The following is a 23,156-nucleotide window of genomic DNA, read 5'->3' on the forward strand; positions in this document are numbered from 1 at the left end:
GTAGATATAAACTCCGTCGAGCAGGCTGTTTTTGTTCTTGTTGTTCACTGCTATCTCCCTAGCACCTAGCCCAGTGCTCAATCAGGATTACAGCAAGTGTTCAGTAAATGTTTGTTGAATGAAAGGAAAAATTCTAATTTAGCTTAGGGCATTTGTAGTGGGGCAACCAGATGGCTTCAGGAGGCACTTCTGAAGATTCTGCATTGCTCAGATTATGCATAAGGAATAAAGTATCATTAACAATTTGGTTTTAAATGTTCTGTATCCTTTTAACTCATCACGACAATAAACACATGACATTAGAATCCTCTGATGTGTGAGCTTCTATGACTTTATTCCACATGAATTTGGGCCCTGCCAAAGCTTCTTAAATTTTGCAGTTCAACAGTTGTTATTTAAAGAGGGGGTAGGGATGGAGGGGGAAGAACTCCAGAAAGCAAACATCCAAAACAGGAGTGGCTAATAACAGCCACTACGTATTGAGTATTTACTGTATTCCAAGCACTAGTCAGCTTTTTTTTTCTTTTCTTTTCTTTTTTTTTTTAATAAACCTCTTCCAAGTTAGATATTATACCTGTTTTGCAGATGGGCAGATCAGGGTCTCATCTTTAGTAATAAGTGGAGCCAGGATTTGCATCTTGTTTTGTCTGAATCCAAATTTGTATTTCTCCAAAATTTCAGATTGCCTTTTAGTGTAAGTTTCAACCTGTTCCCTACAGAACAGCGAGGAGATCTGTTATTTTGAAAAGATGGCAAGTTAACACTCGGTCTGCCCTGCCTCACAACTGAAATGTTTGCAGCACCCGCTGTGAGCAGATGTGCTGGGTTGCAGTTACCCTGTGAGGTTTGTGCTCAAACTGAAGATCCCTATCAATGCAATGAGTAAGACACAAGTTTGAGAAGAAGCAGTGATGACCTTCTTCTTCACTCCTCCCGCTGATGAATTTCTACATCACTGTGCGTGTCCTGTGCTTTGCAGTCATTCCCTAGGAGCGCGGGCACTTGACCCAAAGATACTGCTCTTACTAACACTACATTTTAAACTCCTCCTCTGGACTCACTCCCAGGGCCTGCAGCACAATCTTTAAAAACTTTGTCAATGATGGCAAAATCTTTTTCCTTTTAGAGTGGATTTGATTTTAGGAGACAGCCATTCGGAGCTACATCCAGTGAATAAGGTGGGTTAAAAAGCCAGGTACTATTTTGAGTCAAAAACAAGTTGTGAACAGAATGCAGAGATACTGGTTTTGTTTTGTAGTTTATTAAGCTGTCTCTCAAGGATATTGTAAAAAGGGTCTAAATGCACTTTGACTAATGTCTGCGATGTTGCAAAAGTGCATCAACTATCGAGGGACTGCTTTGAAGGGAAACGGTCATTTGACTACATTTGCTCTGCTCTGACAGGCTTTTTTAAAAAAAGGTGTATCATAACTTTAGAGCCACAGCTTGAATTATCACTTCGGATGCTATCATCTTCCACAACAAGACTCTGTCTTCTTATGAATTATGGCTCTGCAATAAAAAGAACCAGGATGTGAATGTTTGCTAGATCAACACAGTTATCCAGGGCAAACAAACCAGAATAAACATGGCAGTTGAGAATCCTGAGAACAAAATATTCACTGAAACAAAAAGCAATATGTTATGATACATTAACATATTTAAAGAGAAAATAAATGATGAGAATAACAGCAGGGGAAATGGTGTTTTTATGGTTATGGCAATAAGAGGGAAGCTAGAAGATGTTTCAAATGCTATTATCTGGTTAGGCAGGGTGGTTTTTTTTTTGTTGTTTGTTTTTTTTTTACAATGAATTAAAATGCATAAAGAGGAAATCACCCATGAGATTTCTAGCCTGTGGCATTTTGAAGCTATTTCAATATTCTGAATTTAGAAAGTATTTTATATCAATGTATTTTTACACTAAAAGTTACATCAGAATTAAGATCATTCTCTTAACATTTTATAGTTCTCATCATGAAATCTCTCAATCAGAAAGAAAGGCTATTTTGTTTTAATACAGTTGTTCATCATCCAGTGGGGAACTGGGTGAGAATAATTGCAATATGACTAATGGCCTGGGTTTGAAATTCAGAGCCTTCAGACAAGGTTTTAGTACATATTACCTATCTTCACAACTCACTGAAATATTTTATTAGGTGGCATAAATGAGGGTCTGTGTAAACATTAAAAGCTACCCACTGAATCTAAATCATTTCAGTTAATATGCTAATAGCAAGGGGGAGGCAAAGGCATCTCACTAACCCAGCGTTGAAATTATTTAGTAGATGAATCATGTCTCAAGGTTTCTAAGATTTACTATTCATACAATTACAATTGTCATTAAGAGTTTTCGCTGGTGTAAGTGGCATAACAGCTTTGCAATGAGCAAACATAGTGCTTATGCATGAGTTCAGGGTACACAGGTAGTTGTCATATTATTTTAAAAACCTCAGTAAAAGAGGTCTTTGTTCACAGGAGACTATTAAAGTAAAAGTAAGCTGTTCTTTTGCCATGTCAGAGAACATTTCTGATGCAGGTGGTTTTGAGAAAGTAAGTCTTTGCTTTTTCACCTTGACCTGACTGGGACCGTTTGCACAGAGAATCCTGGAGGGGGCATGTTTAGGGCCAAGAAAATGGGCCTTGGGCCTCGGGGCTCTGGCTGCTCCTCCTTGCCCGCGCTGGTTCAGTTCTCTCTGTGGGGAGGCAGCGGGAGTGACCGGCCAGGACAGATGAATGGGGTGAATCTTGGTTCTGGTTTTCGTAGGCCATAGGGTCTTATGCAAATCATTTAACCAGTTGAAGTCTCTGTTTCCTTGGCTGTTAAAATAGGGTTTAAAGTGTTTACTGTAAAGGGCAGCTGTGAGGCTGTGAGATGGGAGAATCAATCTACTGGTCAGAAAGCGGTTGTTGAATGACTGTTCGGTGCCTGGGATTTCTGAGTGAGCAAGGCTGGACCCCGAGCCCTGGGACGTCTGAAGTGAACACCACAGGGCCGTTTGGTGAGTGCTCCGGCCGTGTTAACACAACGTGCTGTGGAGCCCCTGGGAGGGCACCTCACTGGGCTTGCAGGGGAGGTGGGTGGTGGCTGCAGATGGCTTCCTGGAAGATGGCTCAGAGGGGGCCTCTGAGTCCCAGTTAGGGACTGCGGACCCATGGTTTCCTTCCTCCTGCCACTCTGAAGTCCCCAGGATTTCCCCCTACCCCTCCCAAGGACGGACCACACAGCATCAGAAGGGACACGCTGTGGGGCTCGGGTGCGTGTGTGTCTGTGAATGTGTGCATGTATTTTCAGCATTTGCTTCCTCCTCTCACCACTACCCCTGTCGGTTAAAAGTCTGTTAAAAGAATGAGAACGAGAGAGAGAGAGAGAGAGGAGAGGAGGGGCGGGGTGGGGGAGGAGGGGAGTGGGGAGAGAGAGAGACACCAAAAAGACATTTCAAGAAAGGAAGAAAATTAGATGGCGACCCCCTGTCCCCTCTGTCTAAGAAAATCCTCTCTGCAATTAAACTGTGTGAAGATTAGAGGTGTGTAAGTCAGGAGTAGGAGGAAGCCCAGTGCTGGACTGTACTAGATCATCTAAAACTGGCAATTCCAGGCACAGAAAGCCAGTTCTTCGCATGCAGAAGGATGGTCAGCCATGGGGTGAAAGGGACAGGGGTCTCGCAGCCAGGCACGACAGTGCCCTTCCTAGTCCCTTCCAGGATGGGATGGGAGTGCTTGTGCCTGAGGACACCCAGTCCATCCCGACTCTGGAGTACGTCTCCACTTTCGTGCAGAAAATGGTACAAGGCCTGAGGCCTGGAGCTCGTGATAAATCATGCTGGTGGCGTTTCTAGCTTTGTTTCCCAAAGGGCAGAGCCTCACCTCCCTTTCTACTTAGGAGATGGAGGGGGTCTGTCCGTACAGGAAGCTGTCCTTGTGTGACTCCTCTGCTTTCTGAAGGGGAGACAGTGTCCCCCTTAAAGGACACTGGATCTCTTGTTGGAGGGGCAACCAGTTTTGAACTCTTTGCCTCTTTAAATCTTTTAGAAACTTGAATGAGACAAACTTTTTATCCTGAATTTTCTGAAGCATATCTGAAATCATTTTTCTTTATTATTATTATTAGTATTATTATTTAGGCTGAAGTCTCACTCTGTTGCCCAGGCTGGAGTGCAGTGGTGTGATCTCAGCTCACTGCAACCTCTGCCTACCGGGTTCAAGCAATTTTCCTGCCTCAGCCTCTTGAGTAGCTGGGATTACAGGAATGCACCACCATGCCCGGCTAATTTTTGTATTTTTAGGAGAGGTGGGGTTTCACCATGTTGACCAGGCTGGTCTCGAAATCCTGACCTCAAGCGATCTGCCCTCCTCGGCCTCCCAAAGTTTTGGGATTATAGGCGTGAGCCACCGCACTCTGCCTATTATTATTATTATTATTATTATTATTATTATTTTAGAGACTGGGTCTCGCTATATTGCTCAGGCTGGTCTTGGACTCCTGGCTCAAACAATTCGCCTGCCTTGGCCTCCCAAAGTGTGGAGATTATAGGCATGAGCCACTGTGCCCGGCCCATGAAGTCATTTTTCATCTCTGGATAAAACTGGAACATCAAAGCAGTGTTGTGGCATGGCACACTCTGTTAATCTCCTGCTGCATTCTCCCCGCCGCACGCCCTGGAGTTGCTTTTAGTGAACTCTTTGGTGAGATGCAATCAGCATACATGGAGGAAAAGTGTAAGGAACCACCTCACAGACTTGTGGCTGGCTGCGTGGAGTCTAAACATGGTGTTTCACTTCAGCCATGTTGTCTCTCTCTGGGAATCCAGGGGGCAGAGTTCCTCTTTAATCTCAGCACCGGGGAGCCAGGGAGGCCTCATGGTTCTGAGCTCTTTGTTTATGTTTCTTCCGTGGGCAAAGAGTTTTCTGGGTGGTGGTAGTTCCTGCTTCATACCCGTTGCTGAAGAGCGTAGAGCCACATGGCATACATTCTCTGTAATTAACTTTACCCCGGTTTTAGTGTCACTTTTGTCTTCACTTCTCTTGGCCTCTTTTTCATATTTCTTGTTTTTAATTGTTTCATTTTGCTAAGGTGTAAGTATTTTTGCAAGATGCTCTAAATCCTTTGATGAACAAAACCAGAAGTAAATAAAGTGTCCACAAGCTTATGTTCTGCTCAGCGGATAACATCACCATGGTGATCTGGCTTTCCACAGAGGATTTTCCCTTTCTTTCCTTTCTTTCTTTTCTTTCTTCCCTTCCCTCCCTTCCCTTCCCTTCTTCTGTCTCGTTCTCTCTCTCTCTCTCTTTTTGAGACAGAGTCTTGCTGTGTCCCCAGGCTGGAGTGTGGTGGTGGATCGCAGCTCACTGCAACCTCAACCTCATGGGTTCAAGCAATCCTGCCTTGGACTCCTGAGTAGCTGGGACTACGGGTGTGGTTGCTCAGCTAATGTTTACATTTTTGTAGAGATGAGATCTCACTATGTTGCCCAGGCTGGTCTCGAACTCCTAGGTTAAAGCAGTGCTCCCCCCTTGGCCTCCCAAAGTGCTGGCATTATAGGTGTGAGCCACCACCACCACACCTGGCCTCCCACAGAGGATTTTCTAGAAGATAATGTGCTCTTCGGAAGGCTCAAGGATCTCAGCTGGCAGATTGAGTTCTTACTATGCATCAACAAATTGACACTTGGGTTCATATGAAAGTCTTGTGAACTTGGTAATTGTGTGTCTATTGATAAGAATGCTCTCCTCGTACCATTGATTCCCTCTACAACTGTGCTGCAAGCACAGTCATCTGCTTTCACTTCTTTGAACATGCCAACTTCTTTCCTACCTCAGGGCCTTTGCATGTACTGTTCGCCTCTGCTTGGAATGTTCTTTCCTCCTTCTCATCCATTAGAGTGGCAGCAGCACTTTAGAATAATCAGAGGGGTTTAAAATAATATTGACGTCCGGTCCCCACCCAGCCCAATTAAACTCAAATCTTTGAGTGTGGGGCCGATGCACTGATAAAATAAAATAAAAGGCATGGAGTTGATTTTATCCTTATGGCCGGCAGGTGTTTTGACCAAGCTATCACTGTGAGCGGTAGCATCAACAGTTACTCAGGGATTCGGGGCACAGGGGGGTGTGACCACATCACGAAAGTTCCATTTGTTGGGTTAGGCGTTTAGCCATAACCTAAGTAGTTGCAGATGGTCTCTACACCTGGATTGCCCATTAGGACAAAACAAGTAAACTTGTGTTTTTAGGCAAATAATGAAACTCTGAGGAGTCTGAAAAAGCAACTCATCGCCAGGTACCTCCCAGCCCAGGTGCCCATCCACACAGGGGTGAACGCACGGCGGGGGCTGCTTGAACTCTTACTAAGCCTGTTCTTTGCAAAATATTATTTGATAGTTTTTAATGCAGCAAAGCAAGGCAGACAACCCACCTCCTGTTTTCCCCGAGCTGATGTGAGGGAAGTTCTAAGGTGCTGTTTCCTAAGCTCAGATTAACCAAGACGGATCAGTGGCATGGACTTTTTTTTTTTGTAATTTTACTTCCATGAGGAATCATTTGGACTCTTCGGTCTTCCATTCTTCAGTTTTACGTAGGGCTTTGCTGGAGGAAAATGGGGCGAAGCGGGAGAGAAATACAGTCTCGGAGTGGGGTGGGAGATAAATTCAACGCAAACCTAGCGGTGCAGCAAAGGCCTTATTCTGCCTCTGATCTGGGGAAGTTTCATATTCTAATGGAGAGAAACGCACGTGCACACACCCCCCCCTAAACCCACACAAATGAAACCCCCTCTGCGGAGAAGCAGGCTACAGGAAACTGACTTAGGCACAGGAACTTGCTAATCTCTGTTGTCACATTCGGATTGCTCCTGCTGCCTCACGCACACTAAACCCAGCCATATTGGGGTGGACTCCCTGCCAGCCCAACTCTTGTATTTTCAGTTCTTCTAGTGTGAACCAGTTAATGTTCTCGGGAGCGAGGGAGAGGTTAATCCTAGGAGGAAATCAACCACAGTGAAAAGGCTTGGGCCGCTTTTGTTTTCACATCCTTTTGCTGAACAAATTTGATTTCCGGAGTCAGTCATTTTACTGTCAAGAAATTCCTTCGGCGTTCTGCAACAGGTAAGAATTTTGCTTCTTTGAAAGTATTTCTTTGGTGTCAAAAGAAATTTTTCTAATTTTGTTTAGCTTTTACTCTAGGCCAAACGTTGTAACGACTCTGATCTACCTGCTGTAAGGTGTAGAACCAATTCATAGTGGGACGGACGGGGGGTGTTGCTTTGATATTCAGTACCCCTCACCACAGTCCTAACAAGATTTTTGAAACATTAAAAGTTACAGTCGTTGGCTTTTTGATTTTCCAGATATTCTAGAGAATGCATATGCTTGTGACTGACTGTGGCTGGGCTCAACTGTATGGGTAGTTTAAATACTACCCAAGGTTTGATGAAGTAAATCTAAAGACTAAGTTGTGCAAATCTGAACTTTAAAGTTGTCTAGTTCAGAAATGAAACAGAACCGAAATTCTAAATGATGTAGATTTCAATCTGGAACTTCTAGCTTGTGTTTTTCACCTCTTGCCAATGCTAATGTCCATTTCCCAAAAGTGCTCTGTGATGTATAACATGTAGTTTTTAATTAAATTTAATTTTTCTTCTGAGGTGGTTTGATTTGGAGATATGCTATGAGGTACCAGTCAGTAGCCTGAGTTGTAACTAAACAAAGTTTGGGAAATCACCAGTTTTAGGTGCTTTACTAAATGAAAGTTGCCATTGAAGTATTCAAGCAGGCAACAAGTAGTTGGTGATCCCTTACTGGTTCTAAGCTGGTGCTGTGGAGGATATAAGAAAAATATTTTAAAAATCTCTACTTCGAAGGGCCGTATAATCTAGTAGTCGTGATAAGAAGTAAAATTTGGGAAGCAGTGCAAGATGAGAATTCAGTGATGAGTGGGGAGCACAGGCTTGAAGAGTTCTGTGAATTCTGTGGAGGTGGTCTGGGGGCAAACTGGAGTCGTCGGGAAGATCTGGGCTTTGGAAGGATGCGAAGTGTTGGTAGAAGAAGAAGGGGAAGGTGATTTCAGACTAGGAGGACCTTGTGGGCAAAGGCACAAAGGCGAGGCTGACGTGGAGATGATAAGGCCAGTTGAAGAGACACTGGAGAAGAGAAGATAGTTTGTTTTACACATTGCAGGAAATCAGATTAGACGGTTAGGGTGTGGACGCAAAAGGGAGGACCTTGCAGGCACTGGGGAGAAGTGACCCCATTCAATAGTCACTGGTCTCCCTCTGCCCTGGGCTGCGCCTCCTCGGCTCTCACGGCACTAGCAGAATTCCACGTGAGAGGAAGCTTGTCGAGTGTGGCCTCTTCCCACTGGGGCTGCTTTCTGCATCCGTACACCTGACTGTGGGCCTCCATTTGCCCTCTACTGTCTTCCCTTGGGACATCATTTACGCAGAGAAATGTTCGTGTGGCTCGGGGTACAGGTAAGACCTCCACCTCTGGTTTCTACATTTTAAGGAGGCCTTTCAATTATCCGGGAATTAAAGTGGTCTTCCTCTTGGGAGGACGAGTTGGTTGATGAATGATAAGCAAGTCTCTATTCCTCAAAAGCCAGTCCCCAAATTCCATGAAATACGTGTTACTTTCTTTGCATGTCTAAATGAGATGGCACGGGTATGCTTCTGTTCTTTTTCTGGACGTTGTTTAGAGAGTCAGTAGATCGTAATAATTCAGACACTATTTTTCTGGACCATAAAATATCTGAACCCATTTAATAACAAACATACAGCATGGTGAATAAGAACCCAACTTTTGAACTGGATCGCTTTGCATTGAATCCCCATTCCATCATTTCTGGGCTGTGGGAACCTCAGACAAGTTACTTCACTTCTTCAGTGCTCAGAGTTTTTTAAAAAATTCACAAAATAACTCAAATAACACTAATAATAACTGAAAATACCTACCTCAGAGAGTTGTTGCAGAGATCAAATGAGATAAAACATGTAAAGCATGTAGCCTAGTGCCTAATTTAAAAAAAATCTCTCAATAGATACAACTCTTATGATTCTTCTTAAGGACTTGGCTATTGACATAAATGAAGGTGTTATGAGCCCTGGCTTAAGAGCAAGAAGCCTGCAAATCCCAACGTTCTCCTAATCCCAACATTCCTTTCCAGGGAAAGTGGGGGGTGACAGGTGGAGACTGGGAATTAACATTTTTTGAGCATCAAATATGGACAAGGCACAGGGTTGGATGTTTTTCTAGTGGGAATACATATGAAGAAAGGAAAACAAACTTGGAAACTGCTATTTTAAGCCTTTCTGTAACAGTTTCTCTAGCTTATGAGAGAGGTCCTCTGAGTAGCTGCTGCATTACTTGTGGGCCTCCTTGTTTGATGTTGCTCTCTGAATGCTTGGGTGGAATTCTAGAGGTGATTTTCATTAGAGGCAGAGAGCGCGACCTTTCTTCCTTGCCCAGTTTAAATTAAATTATTCTATCTTACAATGTGTTAATTTTGGTGCTAACAAAGCACAACTACAATTCCATTTCTACTTACGAGTGGGGATCGTTGTGGCATTAAGTGCTTATTTGGGTTCAGGATGCTTGGATCTAGGTGAAAGCCAAGATTAAAAAGCATCCTGCTTCCCCATTCCACTCTCTAGGTTATAAATATTTTTTGGATTAAAAGCCTCCTATAAAAAATGGAAATCCACCTGGTGTGTTAATTGTGCAGGGGATTCCTAATTATGTGCGCAGATGACTTGAGTCAAACGGTGGTAGTGTTCCTTCTAGAGTCCCACTGGTGTCCTAAGGGAGGAGACTCTGGAGCTTTGTGTATGAAAAGGGATGGGCACAAGTCAGGATGGGGTGCACAGGTGGAGGCTGGGAGGCAGCATGACAGAGTGGGGGGCTGGGGTGGGCAGTGAGAGCAAGGAGGGTGTCAGAGATGGAAAGGATGACCCAGAGGGGTGGTAGGGTGCCTGAAACTTAGGGCTCCTCCGTGGCTCTGTAGGCGTTTCACTCTAGCAACTGCTTGAATGCCTTGAACAACCTTTTGACGACTTGCACAAGAAGTTCTCATGCTGTTGCCGGGATGTGGACAGTTGTTCAGCGATAATGATCATGTGCCTGCTGTTTCAGTGTGGAATAGTGGTTTCTAAAGCTGGCTGGACAGCAAAACCACTTGGGGAGCTTTTAAGAAACTGAAATTCCATGTCTCATATCCCAACCCTCACATGAGATCCGGGAATCTGTGTGATTAAAAAATGCAAGCCCTAAAACAACTTGGAAAGTGGTCGTTTTACAGGTGGGGATTTAGGAACCAGGAATCCAGAACTGTCCTACCAGGGACCCAGAAACTGTAAGTTGAATAGTGCTGAAATGAGGCAAATTGATCTATTCTCTATTGTGATTAATATTTTTACACAGAAAGTATTTTCCTTTGTTTTGAATTTATTCCTTGAGATGAGTTACTGGGAGTGGGGTGACTGGGTCAAAGGTGTGAGGATGTTTAGCTCAGTCCTACCTACCTTTTAACATGCAAACATAGGGCGCCACTAATTTAAAAACCAAAGTGTTGTATACATCTAGAAGCTACATATTATTCCGGGGCAGTCCAAAGAGGGGAAGCTGCTTTCAAGCAAGAAAGTGCCAAATCACATTCTTTTCTGGTAAAATAGAATGCTAATGAATTGCTTTTGGAAGAAATTTCCAGAGCATTGCTAAATGTTCAAGTGTTTCTCAGAGCATAAGTTGAACCTTTCTTATCTCTGCACTCAGTTTCTCGTAAAACAGAAGTCACAGTGACCTCTTCCTCATTTCGTAGAAAAGAAAACCAAGGAAGAGAGTGGTTAAGAAACAGAAGATACGGGTCTCATCACATTTGCCTGAGAACTACATATAGTCATCCATTCAGTGCCTCGTTAAGTAAACAAATGATCGAATCGTTTGTATACATGATCTCACGGAAAAAACACCGTAAAATGAATGCTTGAGGGTGGGTAGACGGAATTATTCAACCCAGACAGGCATTAGATGTTCACTCTATCCCCCTTTTTTTTGCATTAGATTTTGTTCATTATTTGTATCATCTGTGGACCTAAAAGCATGCTCATTGTTTGTCACACAGATGGGAACAGGGTGAAATTTCAATGATTTCAATTAAAAAAAAAAAAAAGATGTGCTCTTGCAAAATATCAAGGGAGATGTTTACAGTGGTGTTCTAGAACAGGCTCGCTTACAAGTGCTGATTGTCATATTTTCAGAAATTTTCCAAGCCACTGAAGTTACTGACTTCTCTTTATCTGTATTATGGAAATGCTGTATTATAATGTGCTATCTGAGCATCTCTTCAATTTTGCATTCAGCGATGTCATGTTGGTGGCTTGAAATTGGCTATGGTAAAAGTATTTACACTGTGAAAATCAGCAAACACAGTAAATCAGGCTCCCTACCTTTTTTTTTTCGGGGCGCGGGGGGGCAAGCGTGTTGTTAAACATTTACTAGCATACTACTGAGGAACTGTGTAAAATACAAATATGGCGATTTGACAATATGTACCAAGAGCCATTAAAGTGTTCATACACTTTGATCCATTCATTCCACCCCTGCAAATTTATTCTGAATAAATAATTCAAAGAAGAAAGAAATAAAATGCATGAACATATTCATCGTATTATCACGTATAGCAGCAAAATCTGAAAATAACCTAAACACTAAGCAATAGGGGCTCTGGCAACATTAACTCCAGGAGATTTTTTTTTTTTTTTTTAAAGACAGGGTCTTGTTTTGTCACGCAGGCTGGAGTGCAGTGGTGTAATCACAGCTGACTGCAGCCTTGACCTCCTGTGCTCATTTGATCCTCCTGCCTTAGCCTCCCAAGTAGCTGGGACCACAAGTGTGTGCCACCACACTTGGCTAACCTTTTATTTTTTGTAGAGACGGGGTCTCACTTTGTTGCCCAGGCTGGTCTCCATCTCCTGGGATCAAGTGATCCTCCTGCCTCGGCCTCCCAAAGTGCTAGGATTACAGGCACGTCACTGAGCACAGCCCGTGGGTTGTTTTAAAGTCATTAAAAATCATAGTTATGACAGTTATGAAAATATATTTGATATGATATTAGGTTAGAAAAGCAGAATTAAAATTTTTAATTACGTTCTGATTTTGTTATGAATAAGAATTAAATTGAGCTGTAAAAAAAATGACAGCATTTGGTATGTTAGAATGGTGAAACAGGAGAACTTGTTTTTATTTCGTTTATTGTGGTCGTGGTGTGTGCATTTAAGAAATTTGGAGAACCCCTGTTAATAAGTGATCTTGAGTAGTTGTAATATTTAGGAGGAAGGCTATGAGTTTTGTGAACCATATGGGGCTTACCTTTAACCAATCGATGTTACTGTGAATCCCTGGGCAGGGTATTGTAAAGGGAGTTTGGAGCTGGGCAGTGTGAGCTGTGGATGCTAAAGGGGTTTCTTTAGAGCAGCTTAAGGAGGAGGAAGAAGTAAGTAACTGTGTCCTGAGGACTTGCTAAAGTAGACTGCAAGGCCTGAGAAATAGCCCAGAGAAAAGCTACCATCAAAGGCCAGAGAGACGGGGAAAGAAGGTTTCTTAGGAAGAGACCATGAGATGCTGATCTCAGAGGTAAACAAGATGGATAAGAAAATAGCTCCATTTTGACCCGAAAAAAATAGGGGCTGAAACCAGAGAGGAAATGATTTTTGTAAAGCAACGGTTCTCAAGTTTTATTTATTTATTTATTATTTATTTATTATTTTTTGAGACGGAGTCTCACTCTGTCGCCCAGGCTGGAGCGCAGTGGCGGGATCTCAGCTCACTGCAAGCTCCGCCTCCCGGGTTCACGCCATTCTCCTGCCTCAGCCTCCCGAGTAGCTGGGACTACAGGCGCCCGCCACCTCGCCCGGCTAGTTTTTTGTATTTTTAGTAGAGACGGAGTTTCACCGTGTTAGCCAGGATGGTCTTGATCTCCTGATCTCGTGATCCGCCCGCCTTGGCCTCCCAAAGTGCTGGGATTACAGACAGGCGTGAGCCACCGCGCCTGGCCGGTTCGTTTTAGTGTGTTTGAGAATCACCTGAATGAGTGGGGGAAGAGTTAACTAATTTAGCATCCAGGTTCCATCTCCATGCATTCTGATGCGGTTGGTCTGGACGTTGGCAGGAACACGCATTTTTAACAAATCCTCGCACCCTGTGAAGACTCCGATGTGAATTACCTGAAAATTACACTTTGAGAAACACTAGTGGAATAAAGGTAACAGTTTGGTTTTGTCCAGGGAAGGTATATCTGTGAGTGTGTGAGAGTGTGTGTGTGTGTGTGTGTATTGTGGGTGGTTACTTAAAGGCTCAGAATTGAAGGACTTATAATATAAAAAGGGAATGAAAACAGAGAAAGCCCAGAGGGACAAGTTATTTGTTATAGAAACAAACAGCACAAAACAGGAAGCTGTACATATGATATTCCTTAAAGGAATATAGTTTGTGGCACAAAATTCTCTTCCATAGTTAAACAGTTTTGTCCGGCATCTGAACAAATTAAAAGTAGCCATGGCCAGGGGAACTACGAGCACAGAGAAAGAAGGTCATGGGGAGAGTCTGGGGCCCATAAACAGTCTCTTTCCGGCCATAGAGAGGTGGTTGTTAAACCCATAGTAGAATATGGGAGAGCTATGGACAGAAAACACTCTGGGCCTTACTGTATGATAACATTATGTTAAAGAAGAAAAGAAAGTATATTTTTTGATGAAATGTAGTATTTTATATACAGAACTGAGCACTCAAAATAGTCATAACAATTAGACTTATGCCATAACAACCTTATATCACAAAATAAACATATGAAAGTGCATGACATCGCAGTAGCCACGGTTCTGAGATTATCTGCTTCACCTGGCTTTGGAAATTTAGTGATTGTAATAGCTTTCAAATAGCCTTCAATGTCTTGTGCTCTTCTTACGGTGGAGACGATTCTTTTACTTTACTCACATTCCCCATCATCAGGGCCTCTAATCTCTCGAGACATGGTGTGGTAAATCGAGGATAAGTTAACGACCCATCTTAACACTGGAGGCGCAACTCACAGGGTCTGTTGGATGTGCAAGGGTCTAACACTTGAAATCAGACCTCTTTCTACAAGCACGCGCTGACTATTCTATTCCCCACCTAACAGGGTTTTTAATGGACTGATTGGCTTATGCTTTGGAGCAATGTTTCCTAATCACTATTTTTGGTCACGGATTCGTTTGACGATGTAATGAGAGCCAAAGGCTTTCTCATACAGGGACATGAACATTTACTGCAGAGGCTTAGGGGATATAAGGACCCTCTAAAACCCATTCACGGACTCTCAGGGATCCAGAGGCCTCATGTGAGGAGCTCCGGCCTCAGCAGAGGGATTATTGCAGAGGAAGTTCTGGTTATTACTGACATCAGATTAATCTCCTAAAGACTGAAATGCTGCTTCTCCAACTGATGGCTGAAATGAGGGTAAGATGGCAGATACATGTGTAGATTTATAGCATCAGATCCTTAAAATGAGTAGCATGCGGGGCTAGAGTTGGTTCCCTTCAGATAACATGATTAATGCTCTAAATGGTTAGTTCTGAATTCTCTCAAGTGAAGCCAGGGTGGGTTCCCATTTGGGAAAGCAGCCTCTCAAGATGCCACTTCAATGTCTTACTTATCAGCTCATGATGCCTTGGGTGGCACAAGAAATGCAGGCAGCGCCAGGTGAAGTGGCTCACGCCTGTAATCCCAGCACTTTGAGAGGCCAAGGCAGGCAGATCACCTGAGATCAGGAGTTCAAAATCAGCCTGGCCAACATGGCGAAGCCCCGTCTCTACTAAAAATACAAAATTAGCTGGGCGTGGTGGCACATGCGCCTGTAATCCTAGCTACTCCGGAGACTGAGGCAGGAGAATCGCTTGAACCCAGGAGACAGAGGTTGCAGTGAGCCGAGATGGTGTCACTGCACTGCAGTCTGGGCAACAAAGCGAGACTCAGTCTACAAGAAAAAGAAAAAGAAATGCAGGCAGGTTGTAAGCACTGGTTTGGCCAACTCTAGAGTGTAGTGAGTAGTGTGGGGTCACCTGATGCCCCTAAGCAACGTACTGGATACCAGCCTGGCTGCTTTTAGGGTGAAAGGCATTGGCATTAGCCGGTGGGTAACATGCTCGCTTCTGAGTGTAAGATGTAGTTGTCCTATCTGAAGCTGGGCATCTGGTTGGGCTTTGATAACTTTGAAGATAGTTCGTTTCCTTTTGATCACAGAAGCCCAGTTGGTCATCTTCCATTAGTGAGTATCTGACCTGCAATTTGGGGAACTGAGTGTTTTCAGCTGAAAGCTTTGTTCATTTCCTGTGCTCCCAGACTGTAGTATCAGGCACGGTATGGAGACCTACCCCACACCCGTCTGTTTAAATTAGCCAACCCTGCTGGAAGTGGTAAGATGAGGCCACATTCTCATGTCACAGCCATACAGTGGATTGACACAGGATGAGAAAGAGAAACGCACTCCCATCTCCATCCCTCCAGAGAAAAAGAATGTGAAATTGACTAAATACATTGTGAGTCAAGGTTCTCTTGATGTGAGATAGCATAAAAATTGGAAATCTGCCTTTGAGATAGAGAGGGAAAATCTATAACAGATATGTTCCTGTAATCAGTGTGCCTTAACTTCTATAACCATTTTAATTATTGCACATCCATGACTAGGTTTCCTGCAAGTTTCGATATCTATTTTAATAATAATATTGCATCATACAATCACAGCCCTCAAAACACAAATATTCCATGTACACCAAAGTTTGGTAACAAAGTCTCTCCTCCTCTTACCTCCTGGAGATTATTTCCCCTGCCAGGTCATTATGTCTAGCAACCTAGCTGCCCATGCAGAGAATGGACTGGCACACATCTCTTCCTTGGCTCTTTTCCTTTCTTTCAGGCAGGACCCCTACTTTTCATTTGTCTTCCCTCCAGGTCCAGCTGTCACCTTCTTGAGAGCCTCTAAACATACAACCCTTACTATGAACCTTTTTCTCCCTTTTTTGCATTTTTTTTTTCTCAGTTGCCACAAAAAATTCTCCTGGTCTTTGTTCCAGTTTTGAGCTGAAAATGATCCCAACTGTGGTTGAGAAGCATAAGAATGCCTGTAATTATTCCTTCTAACAAGGAAAAGGAAACTTAATGTATTTAGAGTCAAATTTAAATGATGTAAAATCAACTACAAAAACCTTTAAGGGGCCTAAAAATCCCCTTTGGTATACTTTTTCTTGATAAAACCTGATTTTCCTCAAGTTCTACTATTTGGGCAGTAACTTGCTGAAATTTATATCAATAATAGTCTTTCTCTGTCTTCTTCACGTGATAAGGAAGTAGGAGAGAGGGTTGGAGGCACATACAGGAAATAGGAGGGGAAAAGCCAGAAAAACCCTTACTTATTGACAATACCACAATTTCCTATATGTGCCAAAACAATATTGTCATATATTCCTAAACACAGAATATCTGGCAATATCAGAGAAATATCTATAATAATATCTACTTTAAAAATATAATAGCAATGGATATTTCTTATAGCAAATAAGGCATATGCTTTTTAGGTTAAATATACTTGTATATATCTTATTTGTGAGTCTTTAAGTGTTTATGTATTAAAATTGCCATCAGGCCGGGCACGGTGGCTCATGCCTGTAATCCCAGCACTTTGGGACGCTGAGGCGGGTGGATCATGAGGTCAGGAGTTCAAGACCAGCCTGGCCAAGATGGTAAAACCCCATCTCCACTAACAATACAAAAATTAGCCAGGCGTGGTGGCAGGCACCTGTAATCCCAGCTACTTGGGAGACTGAGGCAGGGAATTGCTTGAAGCTGGGAGGCGGAGGTTGCAGTGAGCAGAGATTGCGCCACTGCACTCTAGCCCAGACAACAGAGTGAGACTCCGTTTCAAAAAAAAAAAAAAAGTTATCATCCCAGTGTTTTCCCTCCAAGATATGCAAAATCTACAGAAAGAAGCTTAAATATTGACATTGCTTCCTAATGTGATAGAAATACAGCTAATAACTTAAAGGATCATTTGAATTAACAAAAGGCAACTATGAGTATTTTATCTGAATCCTATAGTTATCTTTTCTTTTTTCATCCTCTACATTTCAGGAAAAGCAATTGAGATGTAGATTGTGGCAGTGTTTCTATTACATTCTAGAGCTATGAAAACACATGGATAGTTTTCAGGATGCAGCAGGAGGGGTCTATGTAAAACTTGGGTCCAGAGTTCAAACCCCAAACTAATAGTTTGGATTTCCCCAAGTACTACCCACTTAATATGTCACCAGGAAAGACCCATCACACACATAAATGGAAGGAAAAATTAAAGTTTCTCCTCCAGCAGGGGCTAGATGCTTGTGGCTTCTGTTTAAAACCTAGATGGTGGCCGGGCACTGTGGCTCACGCCTGTAATCCCAGCACTGTGGGAGGTCGAGGCGAGTGGATTACCTGAGGTCAGGAGTTCGAGACCAGCCTGGCCAACATGGTAAAACCTGGTCTCTACTAAAAATACAAAAATTAGCTGGGCATGGTTGCTCACGCCTGTAATCCCAGCTACCTGGGAGACTGAGGCACAGAATTGCTTGAACCCAGGAGGCAGAGGTTGCAATGAGCTGAGATCATGCCACTGCACTCCAGCTTGGGCAACAGAGTGAGACTTGGTCTCAAAAAATATTAAAAACAAAAACAAAAACTAGATGGTACAATTGTGTTTTTTTAAAAAAATCACCAGTGTTTTCAGCCTGTGTTTCTATCTACATTTTTTTGGACCTGTGACCAACCAACCTTATAAAGTTATATTATCCTCCAGCTTCCTCTGATTTACTTGTCCTTTCTTTGGAGGACTGAAATGATCATACTCTGTTTATTTCCCTACACTCACTCGGGCTATTTGGAATTTAAACGTTAGTGCTCCTTCCTTTATAAATTTTGTCGTGATTGGTTTTATTTCTCAACAGGTACATAGCTCATTATTTTATCCATTAATTATAGTTACTTTTTGTTTCCTTTGCCAATTTTGGGAGTGCTTAACAACTCTTAAGAACTGTTTCATTAACAAACTAGTAACCAATGTAAAATGCAGAATAAATAACAAGTTCAGTTGCCTTTATAGTCTTTAAGGTTTGCTTAGAAACTTTTAAATTATAATCAAGTTTTTTCTTTTCCTACAAAATATTGGCCAACGAACAATTTATGAACAATATCATCAGCCAGTCAGGAAAACGAGCCAAATAATCCCTTATTCTCTCCACTTAATATGCTCTGTTCTAAATTATTATTTGGAATTGTTTTAGGAGACTTTAGAAAGGCCTCTTTTCGGAAAAATTGTGAGTTGTTAGGCAACAACATGAATGATCAGCTTTAAATTGTTCATGGTCTTTTACCACATTTAAGAATTATTCCTAAGAAAACAATGCAAGGTGTTTTATTATAAAAGCAAGACTTCTCAACAAAATGGTGTCTGCTAATAATAGAGAAACCAAGAAACAACTTAAAATGCCCAACAGAAATGTATGAGATGATAAAGGTGACAAAGTGAGACCCTGTCTCAAAAAATATATATATGTATAATATTTTTATTTATAATATAAAAAGGCCTATATATGTATTCTTATACATGAATTCAGAATATGGAGATAAATAAATATGTTAGAAATTATCTAGTGTGTGATAAGATTACATGATTTAAAATGTTTTTCATTTTTTCCTGTCTTTTCTATAAGTAGCATATATTGTTTGTATATATAAAAAAAAGGCCAATAATCTTTATTAAAAGAATGTCAGTTTTCGGTGTGAGGTTAATAATGAAATTAATTAAAATGATTCTGGCATGATACTTTTTTTTTTGACATTTTAAAAGAAACCTAATGCTTTGAAAGCCCTAAGTCTATAATTAAATTGTATCTAATAAAATTTAGAGGCTCTTTAGATGTAGAGGGATTTTGAGTTTCTCAAAGCATAGAAAACCACTTTTAGTGAGAGATGTTGGAATTATCAGTTAAGTTTGTGAGTGGTTTATATTTTTAAAATATGAGCTAATTAGCATTAGCTAGTATCATAATTTAAGCAAAATATAAAATATTCAAGTGATGAATACAGATGATTATTTCTCCATTTTAACCTGTAAAAAGGTTCCCGAAGAGATTTTTTTTTCTTTTTTCTTTTAGTGAGACAGGATCTCACTCTGTGGCCCAGGCTAGAGTGCAGTGGCCCGATCATGGCTCACTGCAACCTCCACCTCTTGGGCTCAGGTGATTCTCCCACCTCAGCCTCCCGAGGAGCTGGGACTACAGGAATGCACCACCATGCCGGCTAAGTTTTGTATTTTTTTGTAGAGATGGGGTTTCACTATGTTGCCCAGACTGGTCTTGAACTCCTCAAGCAAATTCACCCACCTCGGCCTCCCAAAGGGCTGGGATTACAGGCCTGAGCCATGGCGTCCAGTTAAGAGATCCTTTAAGAAGCACATTTTCCTTATGCATCTTAAATATTCAATTAGAAAAGAATTGACTTTCAAATATTTTGAAAGACATATCTCCTAGGTAAATCATAAATATATCCATTTTGTGTAAAGTAGGAAAATAAAGGAAAATTACCTTGTATCTTTTCATGACCATTTTTCTACACAGTAATACCAAATATCTAAAAGTTTGTTAATTCCAAATGCCAAATATTAGTTTGAATACCATATAACTCTTTGAAATGTTGATTCGTTTAGTGAAAAAGACTTTTCCTCTTAAACAGGAGTGAAATCTCGTGTCTGATTTGTGTAATATTCCTGATTACGTGTGTGTGTGTGTATGTGTGTGCTTCTTTCCAGCTTGGTTTACCAATAACTCGTGATCATAAGAGGACAGCTATTGCTTGTAAGGCATCCAGTTGATCAATTAACATGCTTTGTATAACAATTGTATAATTGATGCAATACCTACCAACCAGGGGCTTAAAGCAACCAGGATTCATTTCTCCACGTAACAGGATGTCGGAGGTCTGCGTTTCCGGCCCTGGGCTAATGGCTCAATGAGACTGCCTACCATTCTGTTGTCTTTTGTCATAGCTGCACGATGACTGCCGCAGCTTCTAGTTATGTGCTCCATTCAAGACGCATGGGAAGGTTGGAGTGGAAAGGAGGATGAGTTGGCAGTGGCTGTTGGATTTTCCAGGAAACCAAGAATGTTCCCGGAGACCTCCCAAACAGATACCAGCTTCCGTGTCATTGGTAGAACAAGGTTACACAGCCACCCCAGCTCCCATGAAGGTGGGAAACAGGAAATAGGCTTATTATTAACAACTCCCTTAGACCACACATTCCTAACAGGCAGAGTGGGTGGGTGTGGGGAGCATGGTGGAGAACAGCGTGAGGGTTGGGGTAGGGTGTGGATAGGGTGGTGCTGTTGATATCATCCCTTACGGGAAGGATATTGCTTTTGTGGGAGGGAAAAGGCAGGAAAAATATCTCACTCTTTATATGTATAAAGCACAGTCATACATACAGCATATATACAGACATATAATTTATCTATGGTATTAAAATTTCATGGAAGGGGCAATTAGGAAAAAAGTGTCTAAAAATGCTCTTAGGGAGATGATCTTGAAAAAAAAGTTGAGAAATACTGGGCTAGACCAAACATGATCCATTGCCCGAAGCCTGCATATTATCTATTACTGATGACAAAGAGAGGCACAGGTATGGAGCAGAAAACTAACAATGCCTGCCATAGAGAATGTCATAAATTAATGAACAGCTTACTTTATGTTGTCATTGTTGGTCTTCTCTCATTGTACTATAAACATCTTAAAAGTAGGAACTGTGTCTTATTTGAATGTATATCTTTGTATATTAGCACACTAGTCCCTCAAGAGGTATGTTTTGTAAGTTGAATGGAACAAACAACATTTTATTTAACATATATTTTATTTCTATTTTTTAAAAAAAACTTTATTTATGTATTTATTTTGAGACGGCCTTTTGCTTTGTCACGCATCCCAGAGTGCAGCCGGTGCAATCTCTGCTCACTGCAACCTCTGCCTCCTGGGCTCAAGTGATTCTCGTGCCTCAGCCTCACAAGTAGCTGAGATTACAGACGTGCACCACCACGCCTGGCTAATTTTTTTTGTATTTTTAGTAGAGACGAGCTTTCGCTAAGTTGGCTGGGCTGGTCTTGAACTCCCGGCCTCAAGTGATCTGCCTGCCTCGGCCTCCCAAAGTGTAATGTTGATTATTTTTAATGGCAAAAATGAAGTGATGCAGGAAGACATTTAAGTGTCATAGGTGATGTCTTGGGGGTAGTTTCATTGGGTTTTTAGCGAGCTATTTGATTGCTCTTATGTGGATGGTACAAAGACTGAAAGAGGTTTTGCAAACAGTGGAGTCATAAATGATTGTTCATGAGATAATTTGTTCTGATAGTTCCGTTAGTTTGTTTGTAAGAGATGAAAAGGAAATAAAATGGAAAAAGAGAGCAGATTTGTTTTGTTTTGTTTTACTTTTTAGCCGGATTGTTTTTTCGGTGCCTAAGCTGCTTCAGTTGTGAAATGGGAATTATAATGTCATGGTGCTTCCTTCTCGAATTGTGATGGTCAAATGAAAAGCTGTCTGAGAAAGCTGCCCCGAGCTGTCTAACAGTATTCCTCCAGCTGGACTGTGCTTCTGAGTCATCCAGTGCTTTAAAAATACAGCTTCCCAGGAAAACATTGTAAACAACTCCCAGGGTACATAATGATTTAGATGATTAAATTTGGAGGCTGCCCTGACTTCACTACCCTGGGCCTCGACTGCTGTATAAATTATGATAGAGATAACTTCCCAGGACTGTAGGGTGGATAGCAAATGAAGCAAATTAACTGCCAAATCCTTCCTTAACATCTTCGTTATGATGAATATTACGAACCTAGGCAATCGTCATCCATACATTGGACACTTGACCTTGGGATGGATTAGAGTTCCTCAGTTTATTTCGTCCTCTGTGCAAAATCTAGAATATTCCCCAGCCTGTCATCAGAGTGCGACACATGTTTGAGGAATGACTGCATGATTGATAATTGTTGAGAGTTCAGATTCATGTCACTTCAGATAATCCACAGATGACATGGAAAACTGGTGGGCTACCAGTGCTGTTTGAAGTCATCGAGGGCTTACACTTATCTGGGAATGGGCCAGAGAATAGGATCAATGCCCAGTAAGGTATATCTTCTGATCCTCACCTCTCTTTTGTATATAGGTGATTTTTTTAAAAAAAAAAACTTCCTTCTCTAGGCCGGGTGCGGTGGCTCAAGCCTGTAATCCCAGCATTTTGGGAGGCCGAGACGGGCGGATCACGAGGTAGGAGATCAAGACCATCCTGGCTAACCCGGTGAAACCCCCGTCTCTACTAAAAAATACAAAAAAACTAGCCGGGCGAGGTGGCGGGCGCCTGTAGTCCCAGCTACTCAGGAGGCGGAGGCAGGAAAATGGCGTAAACCCGGAAGGCCGAGCTTGCAGTGAGCTGAGATCCGGCCACTGCACCCCAGCCTGGGCGACAGAGCGAGACTCCGTCTCAACAAAACAAACAAACAAACAAACAAACAAAAAACTTCCTTCTCCTCCAATCAAAACTGGCTTTGAGGAAAGAATGGGACTGGATGCACATTTGTGTAAACGTGCTAATGGAAAAAAAAAAAAAAAAAAAAAAGCTCCAACCCTGAAGAGAAAGGGCTGCTCCAAGGATGGAAGATATATTTGGTAGGGAGAGGACTTTTTTTTATCACCCTTGATTCACTCCATGTAGGCAGGGACCTTCTGGTAAGATGCTCCCTGATGGGGACTTGCTGGATACTGGCCGTGCCAGCTGGCTGAAACCCCGAGAGTCAGACTTCCTTGCACGGGATCCTGATCATGGGGGTGGCAGCCACTGCTGATAGATTGGGGAACTGCTTCCTTTGCCATCTCCCTATAGGGAGGGTTCCCCTAAACTGGGTCTCTAATAATCTCAGAGCAAGACACGTGCTGTGGGGATCTTATCATCTTATCAGATTTTTCTAAACTATAGTCCTTCGTAGAAGTGAGAGGCCCAGAACAGTCTATTTTGCGCAGGAATAGCAGTGATGACTCATGGTTGGGAAGACACTAGAATTCAG

General features: G+C 42.2%; 1 protein-coding gene across 9 annotated transcripts in view; it reads left to right on the top strand.

Moving 5' to 3' along the window:
- Nucleotides 1-880: 880 nt before the first annotated feature.
- Nucleotides 881-23,156, top strand: part of RHOH (ras homolog family member H) — a 137,487-nt gene continuing 115,211 nt past the window's right edge. For 3 of the 9 annotated variants that reach the window (XR_012434794.1, XM_015450268.4, XM_005554723.5), the window contains exon 1: nt 6,830-7,103. The gene's annotated coding sequence lies outside the window, so the exon portion shown is untranslated. Of the gene's footprint in view, nt 1,179-2,830; nt 3,003-6,829; nt 7,104-8,185; nt 8,468-20,097; nt 20,299-23,156 lie in introns of those variants that run through there. The other 6 variants (XR_012434796.1, XM_045392283.3, XR_012434795.1 and 3 more) reach the window with 4 other exon arrangements.

Source organism: Macaca fascicularis, chromosome 5 (genome assembly GCF_037993035.2).
Source record: "Macaca fascicularis isolate 582-1 chromosome 5, T2T-MFA8v1.1".
Taxonomy (NCBI): Eukaryota; Metazoa; Chordata; class Mammalia; order Primates; family Cercopithecidae; genus Macaca; species Macaca fascicularis.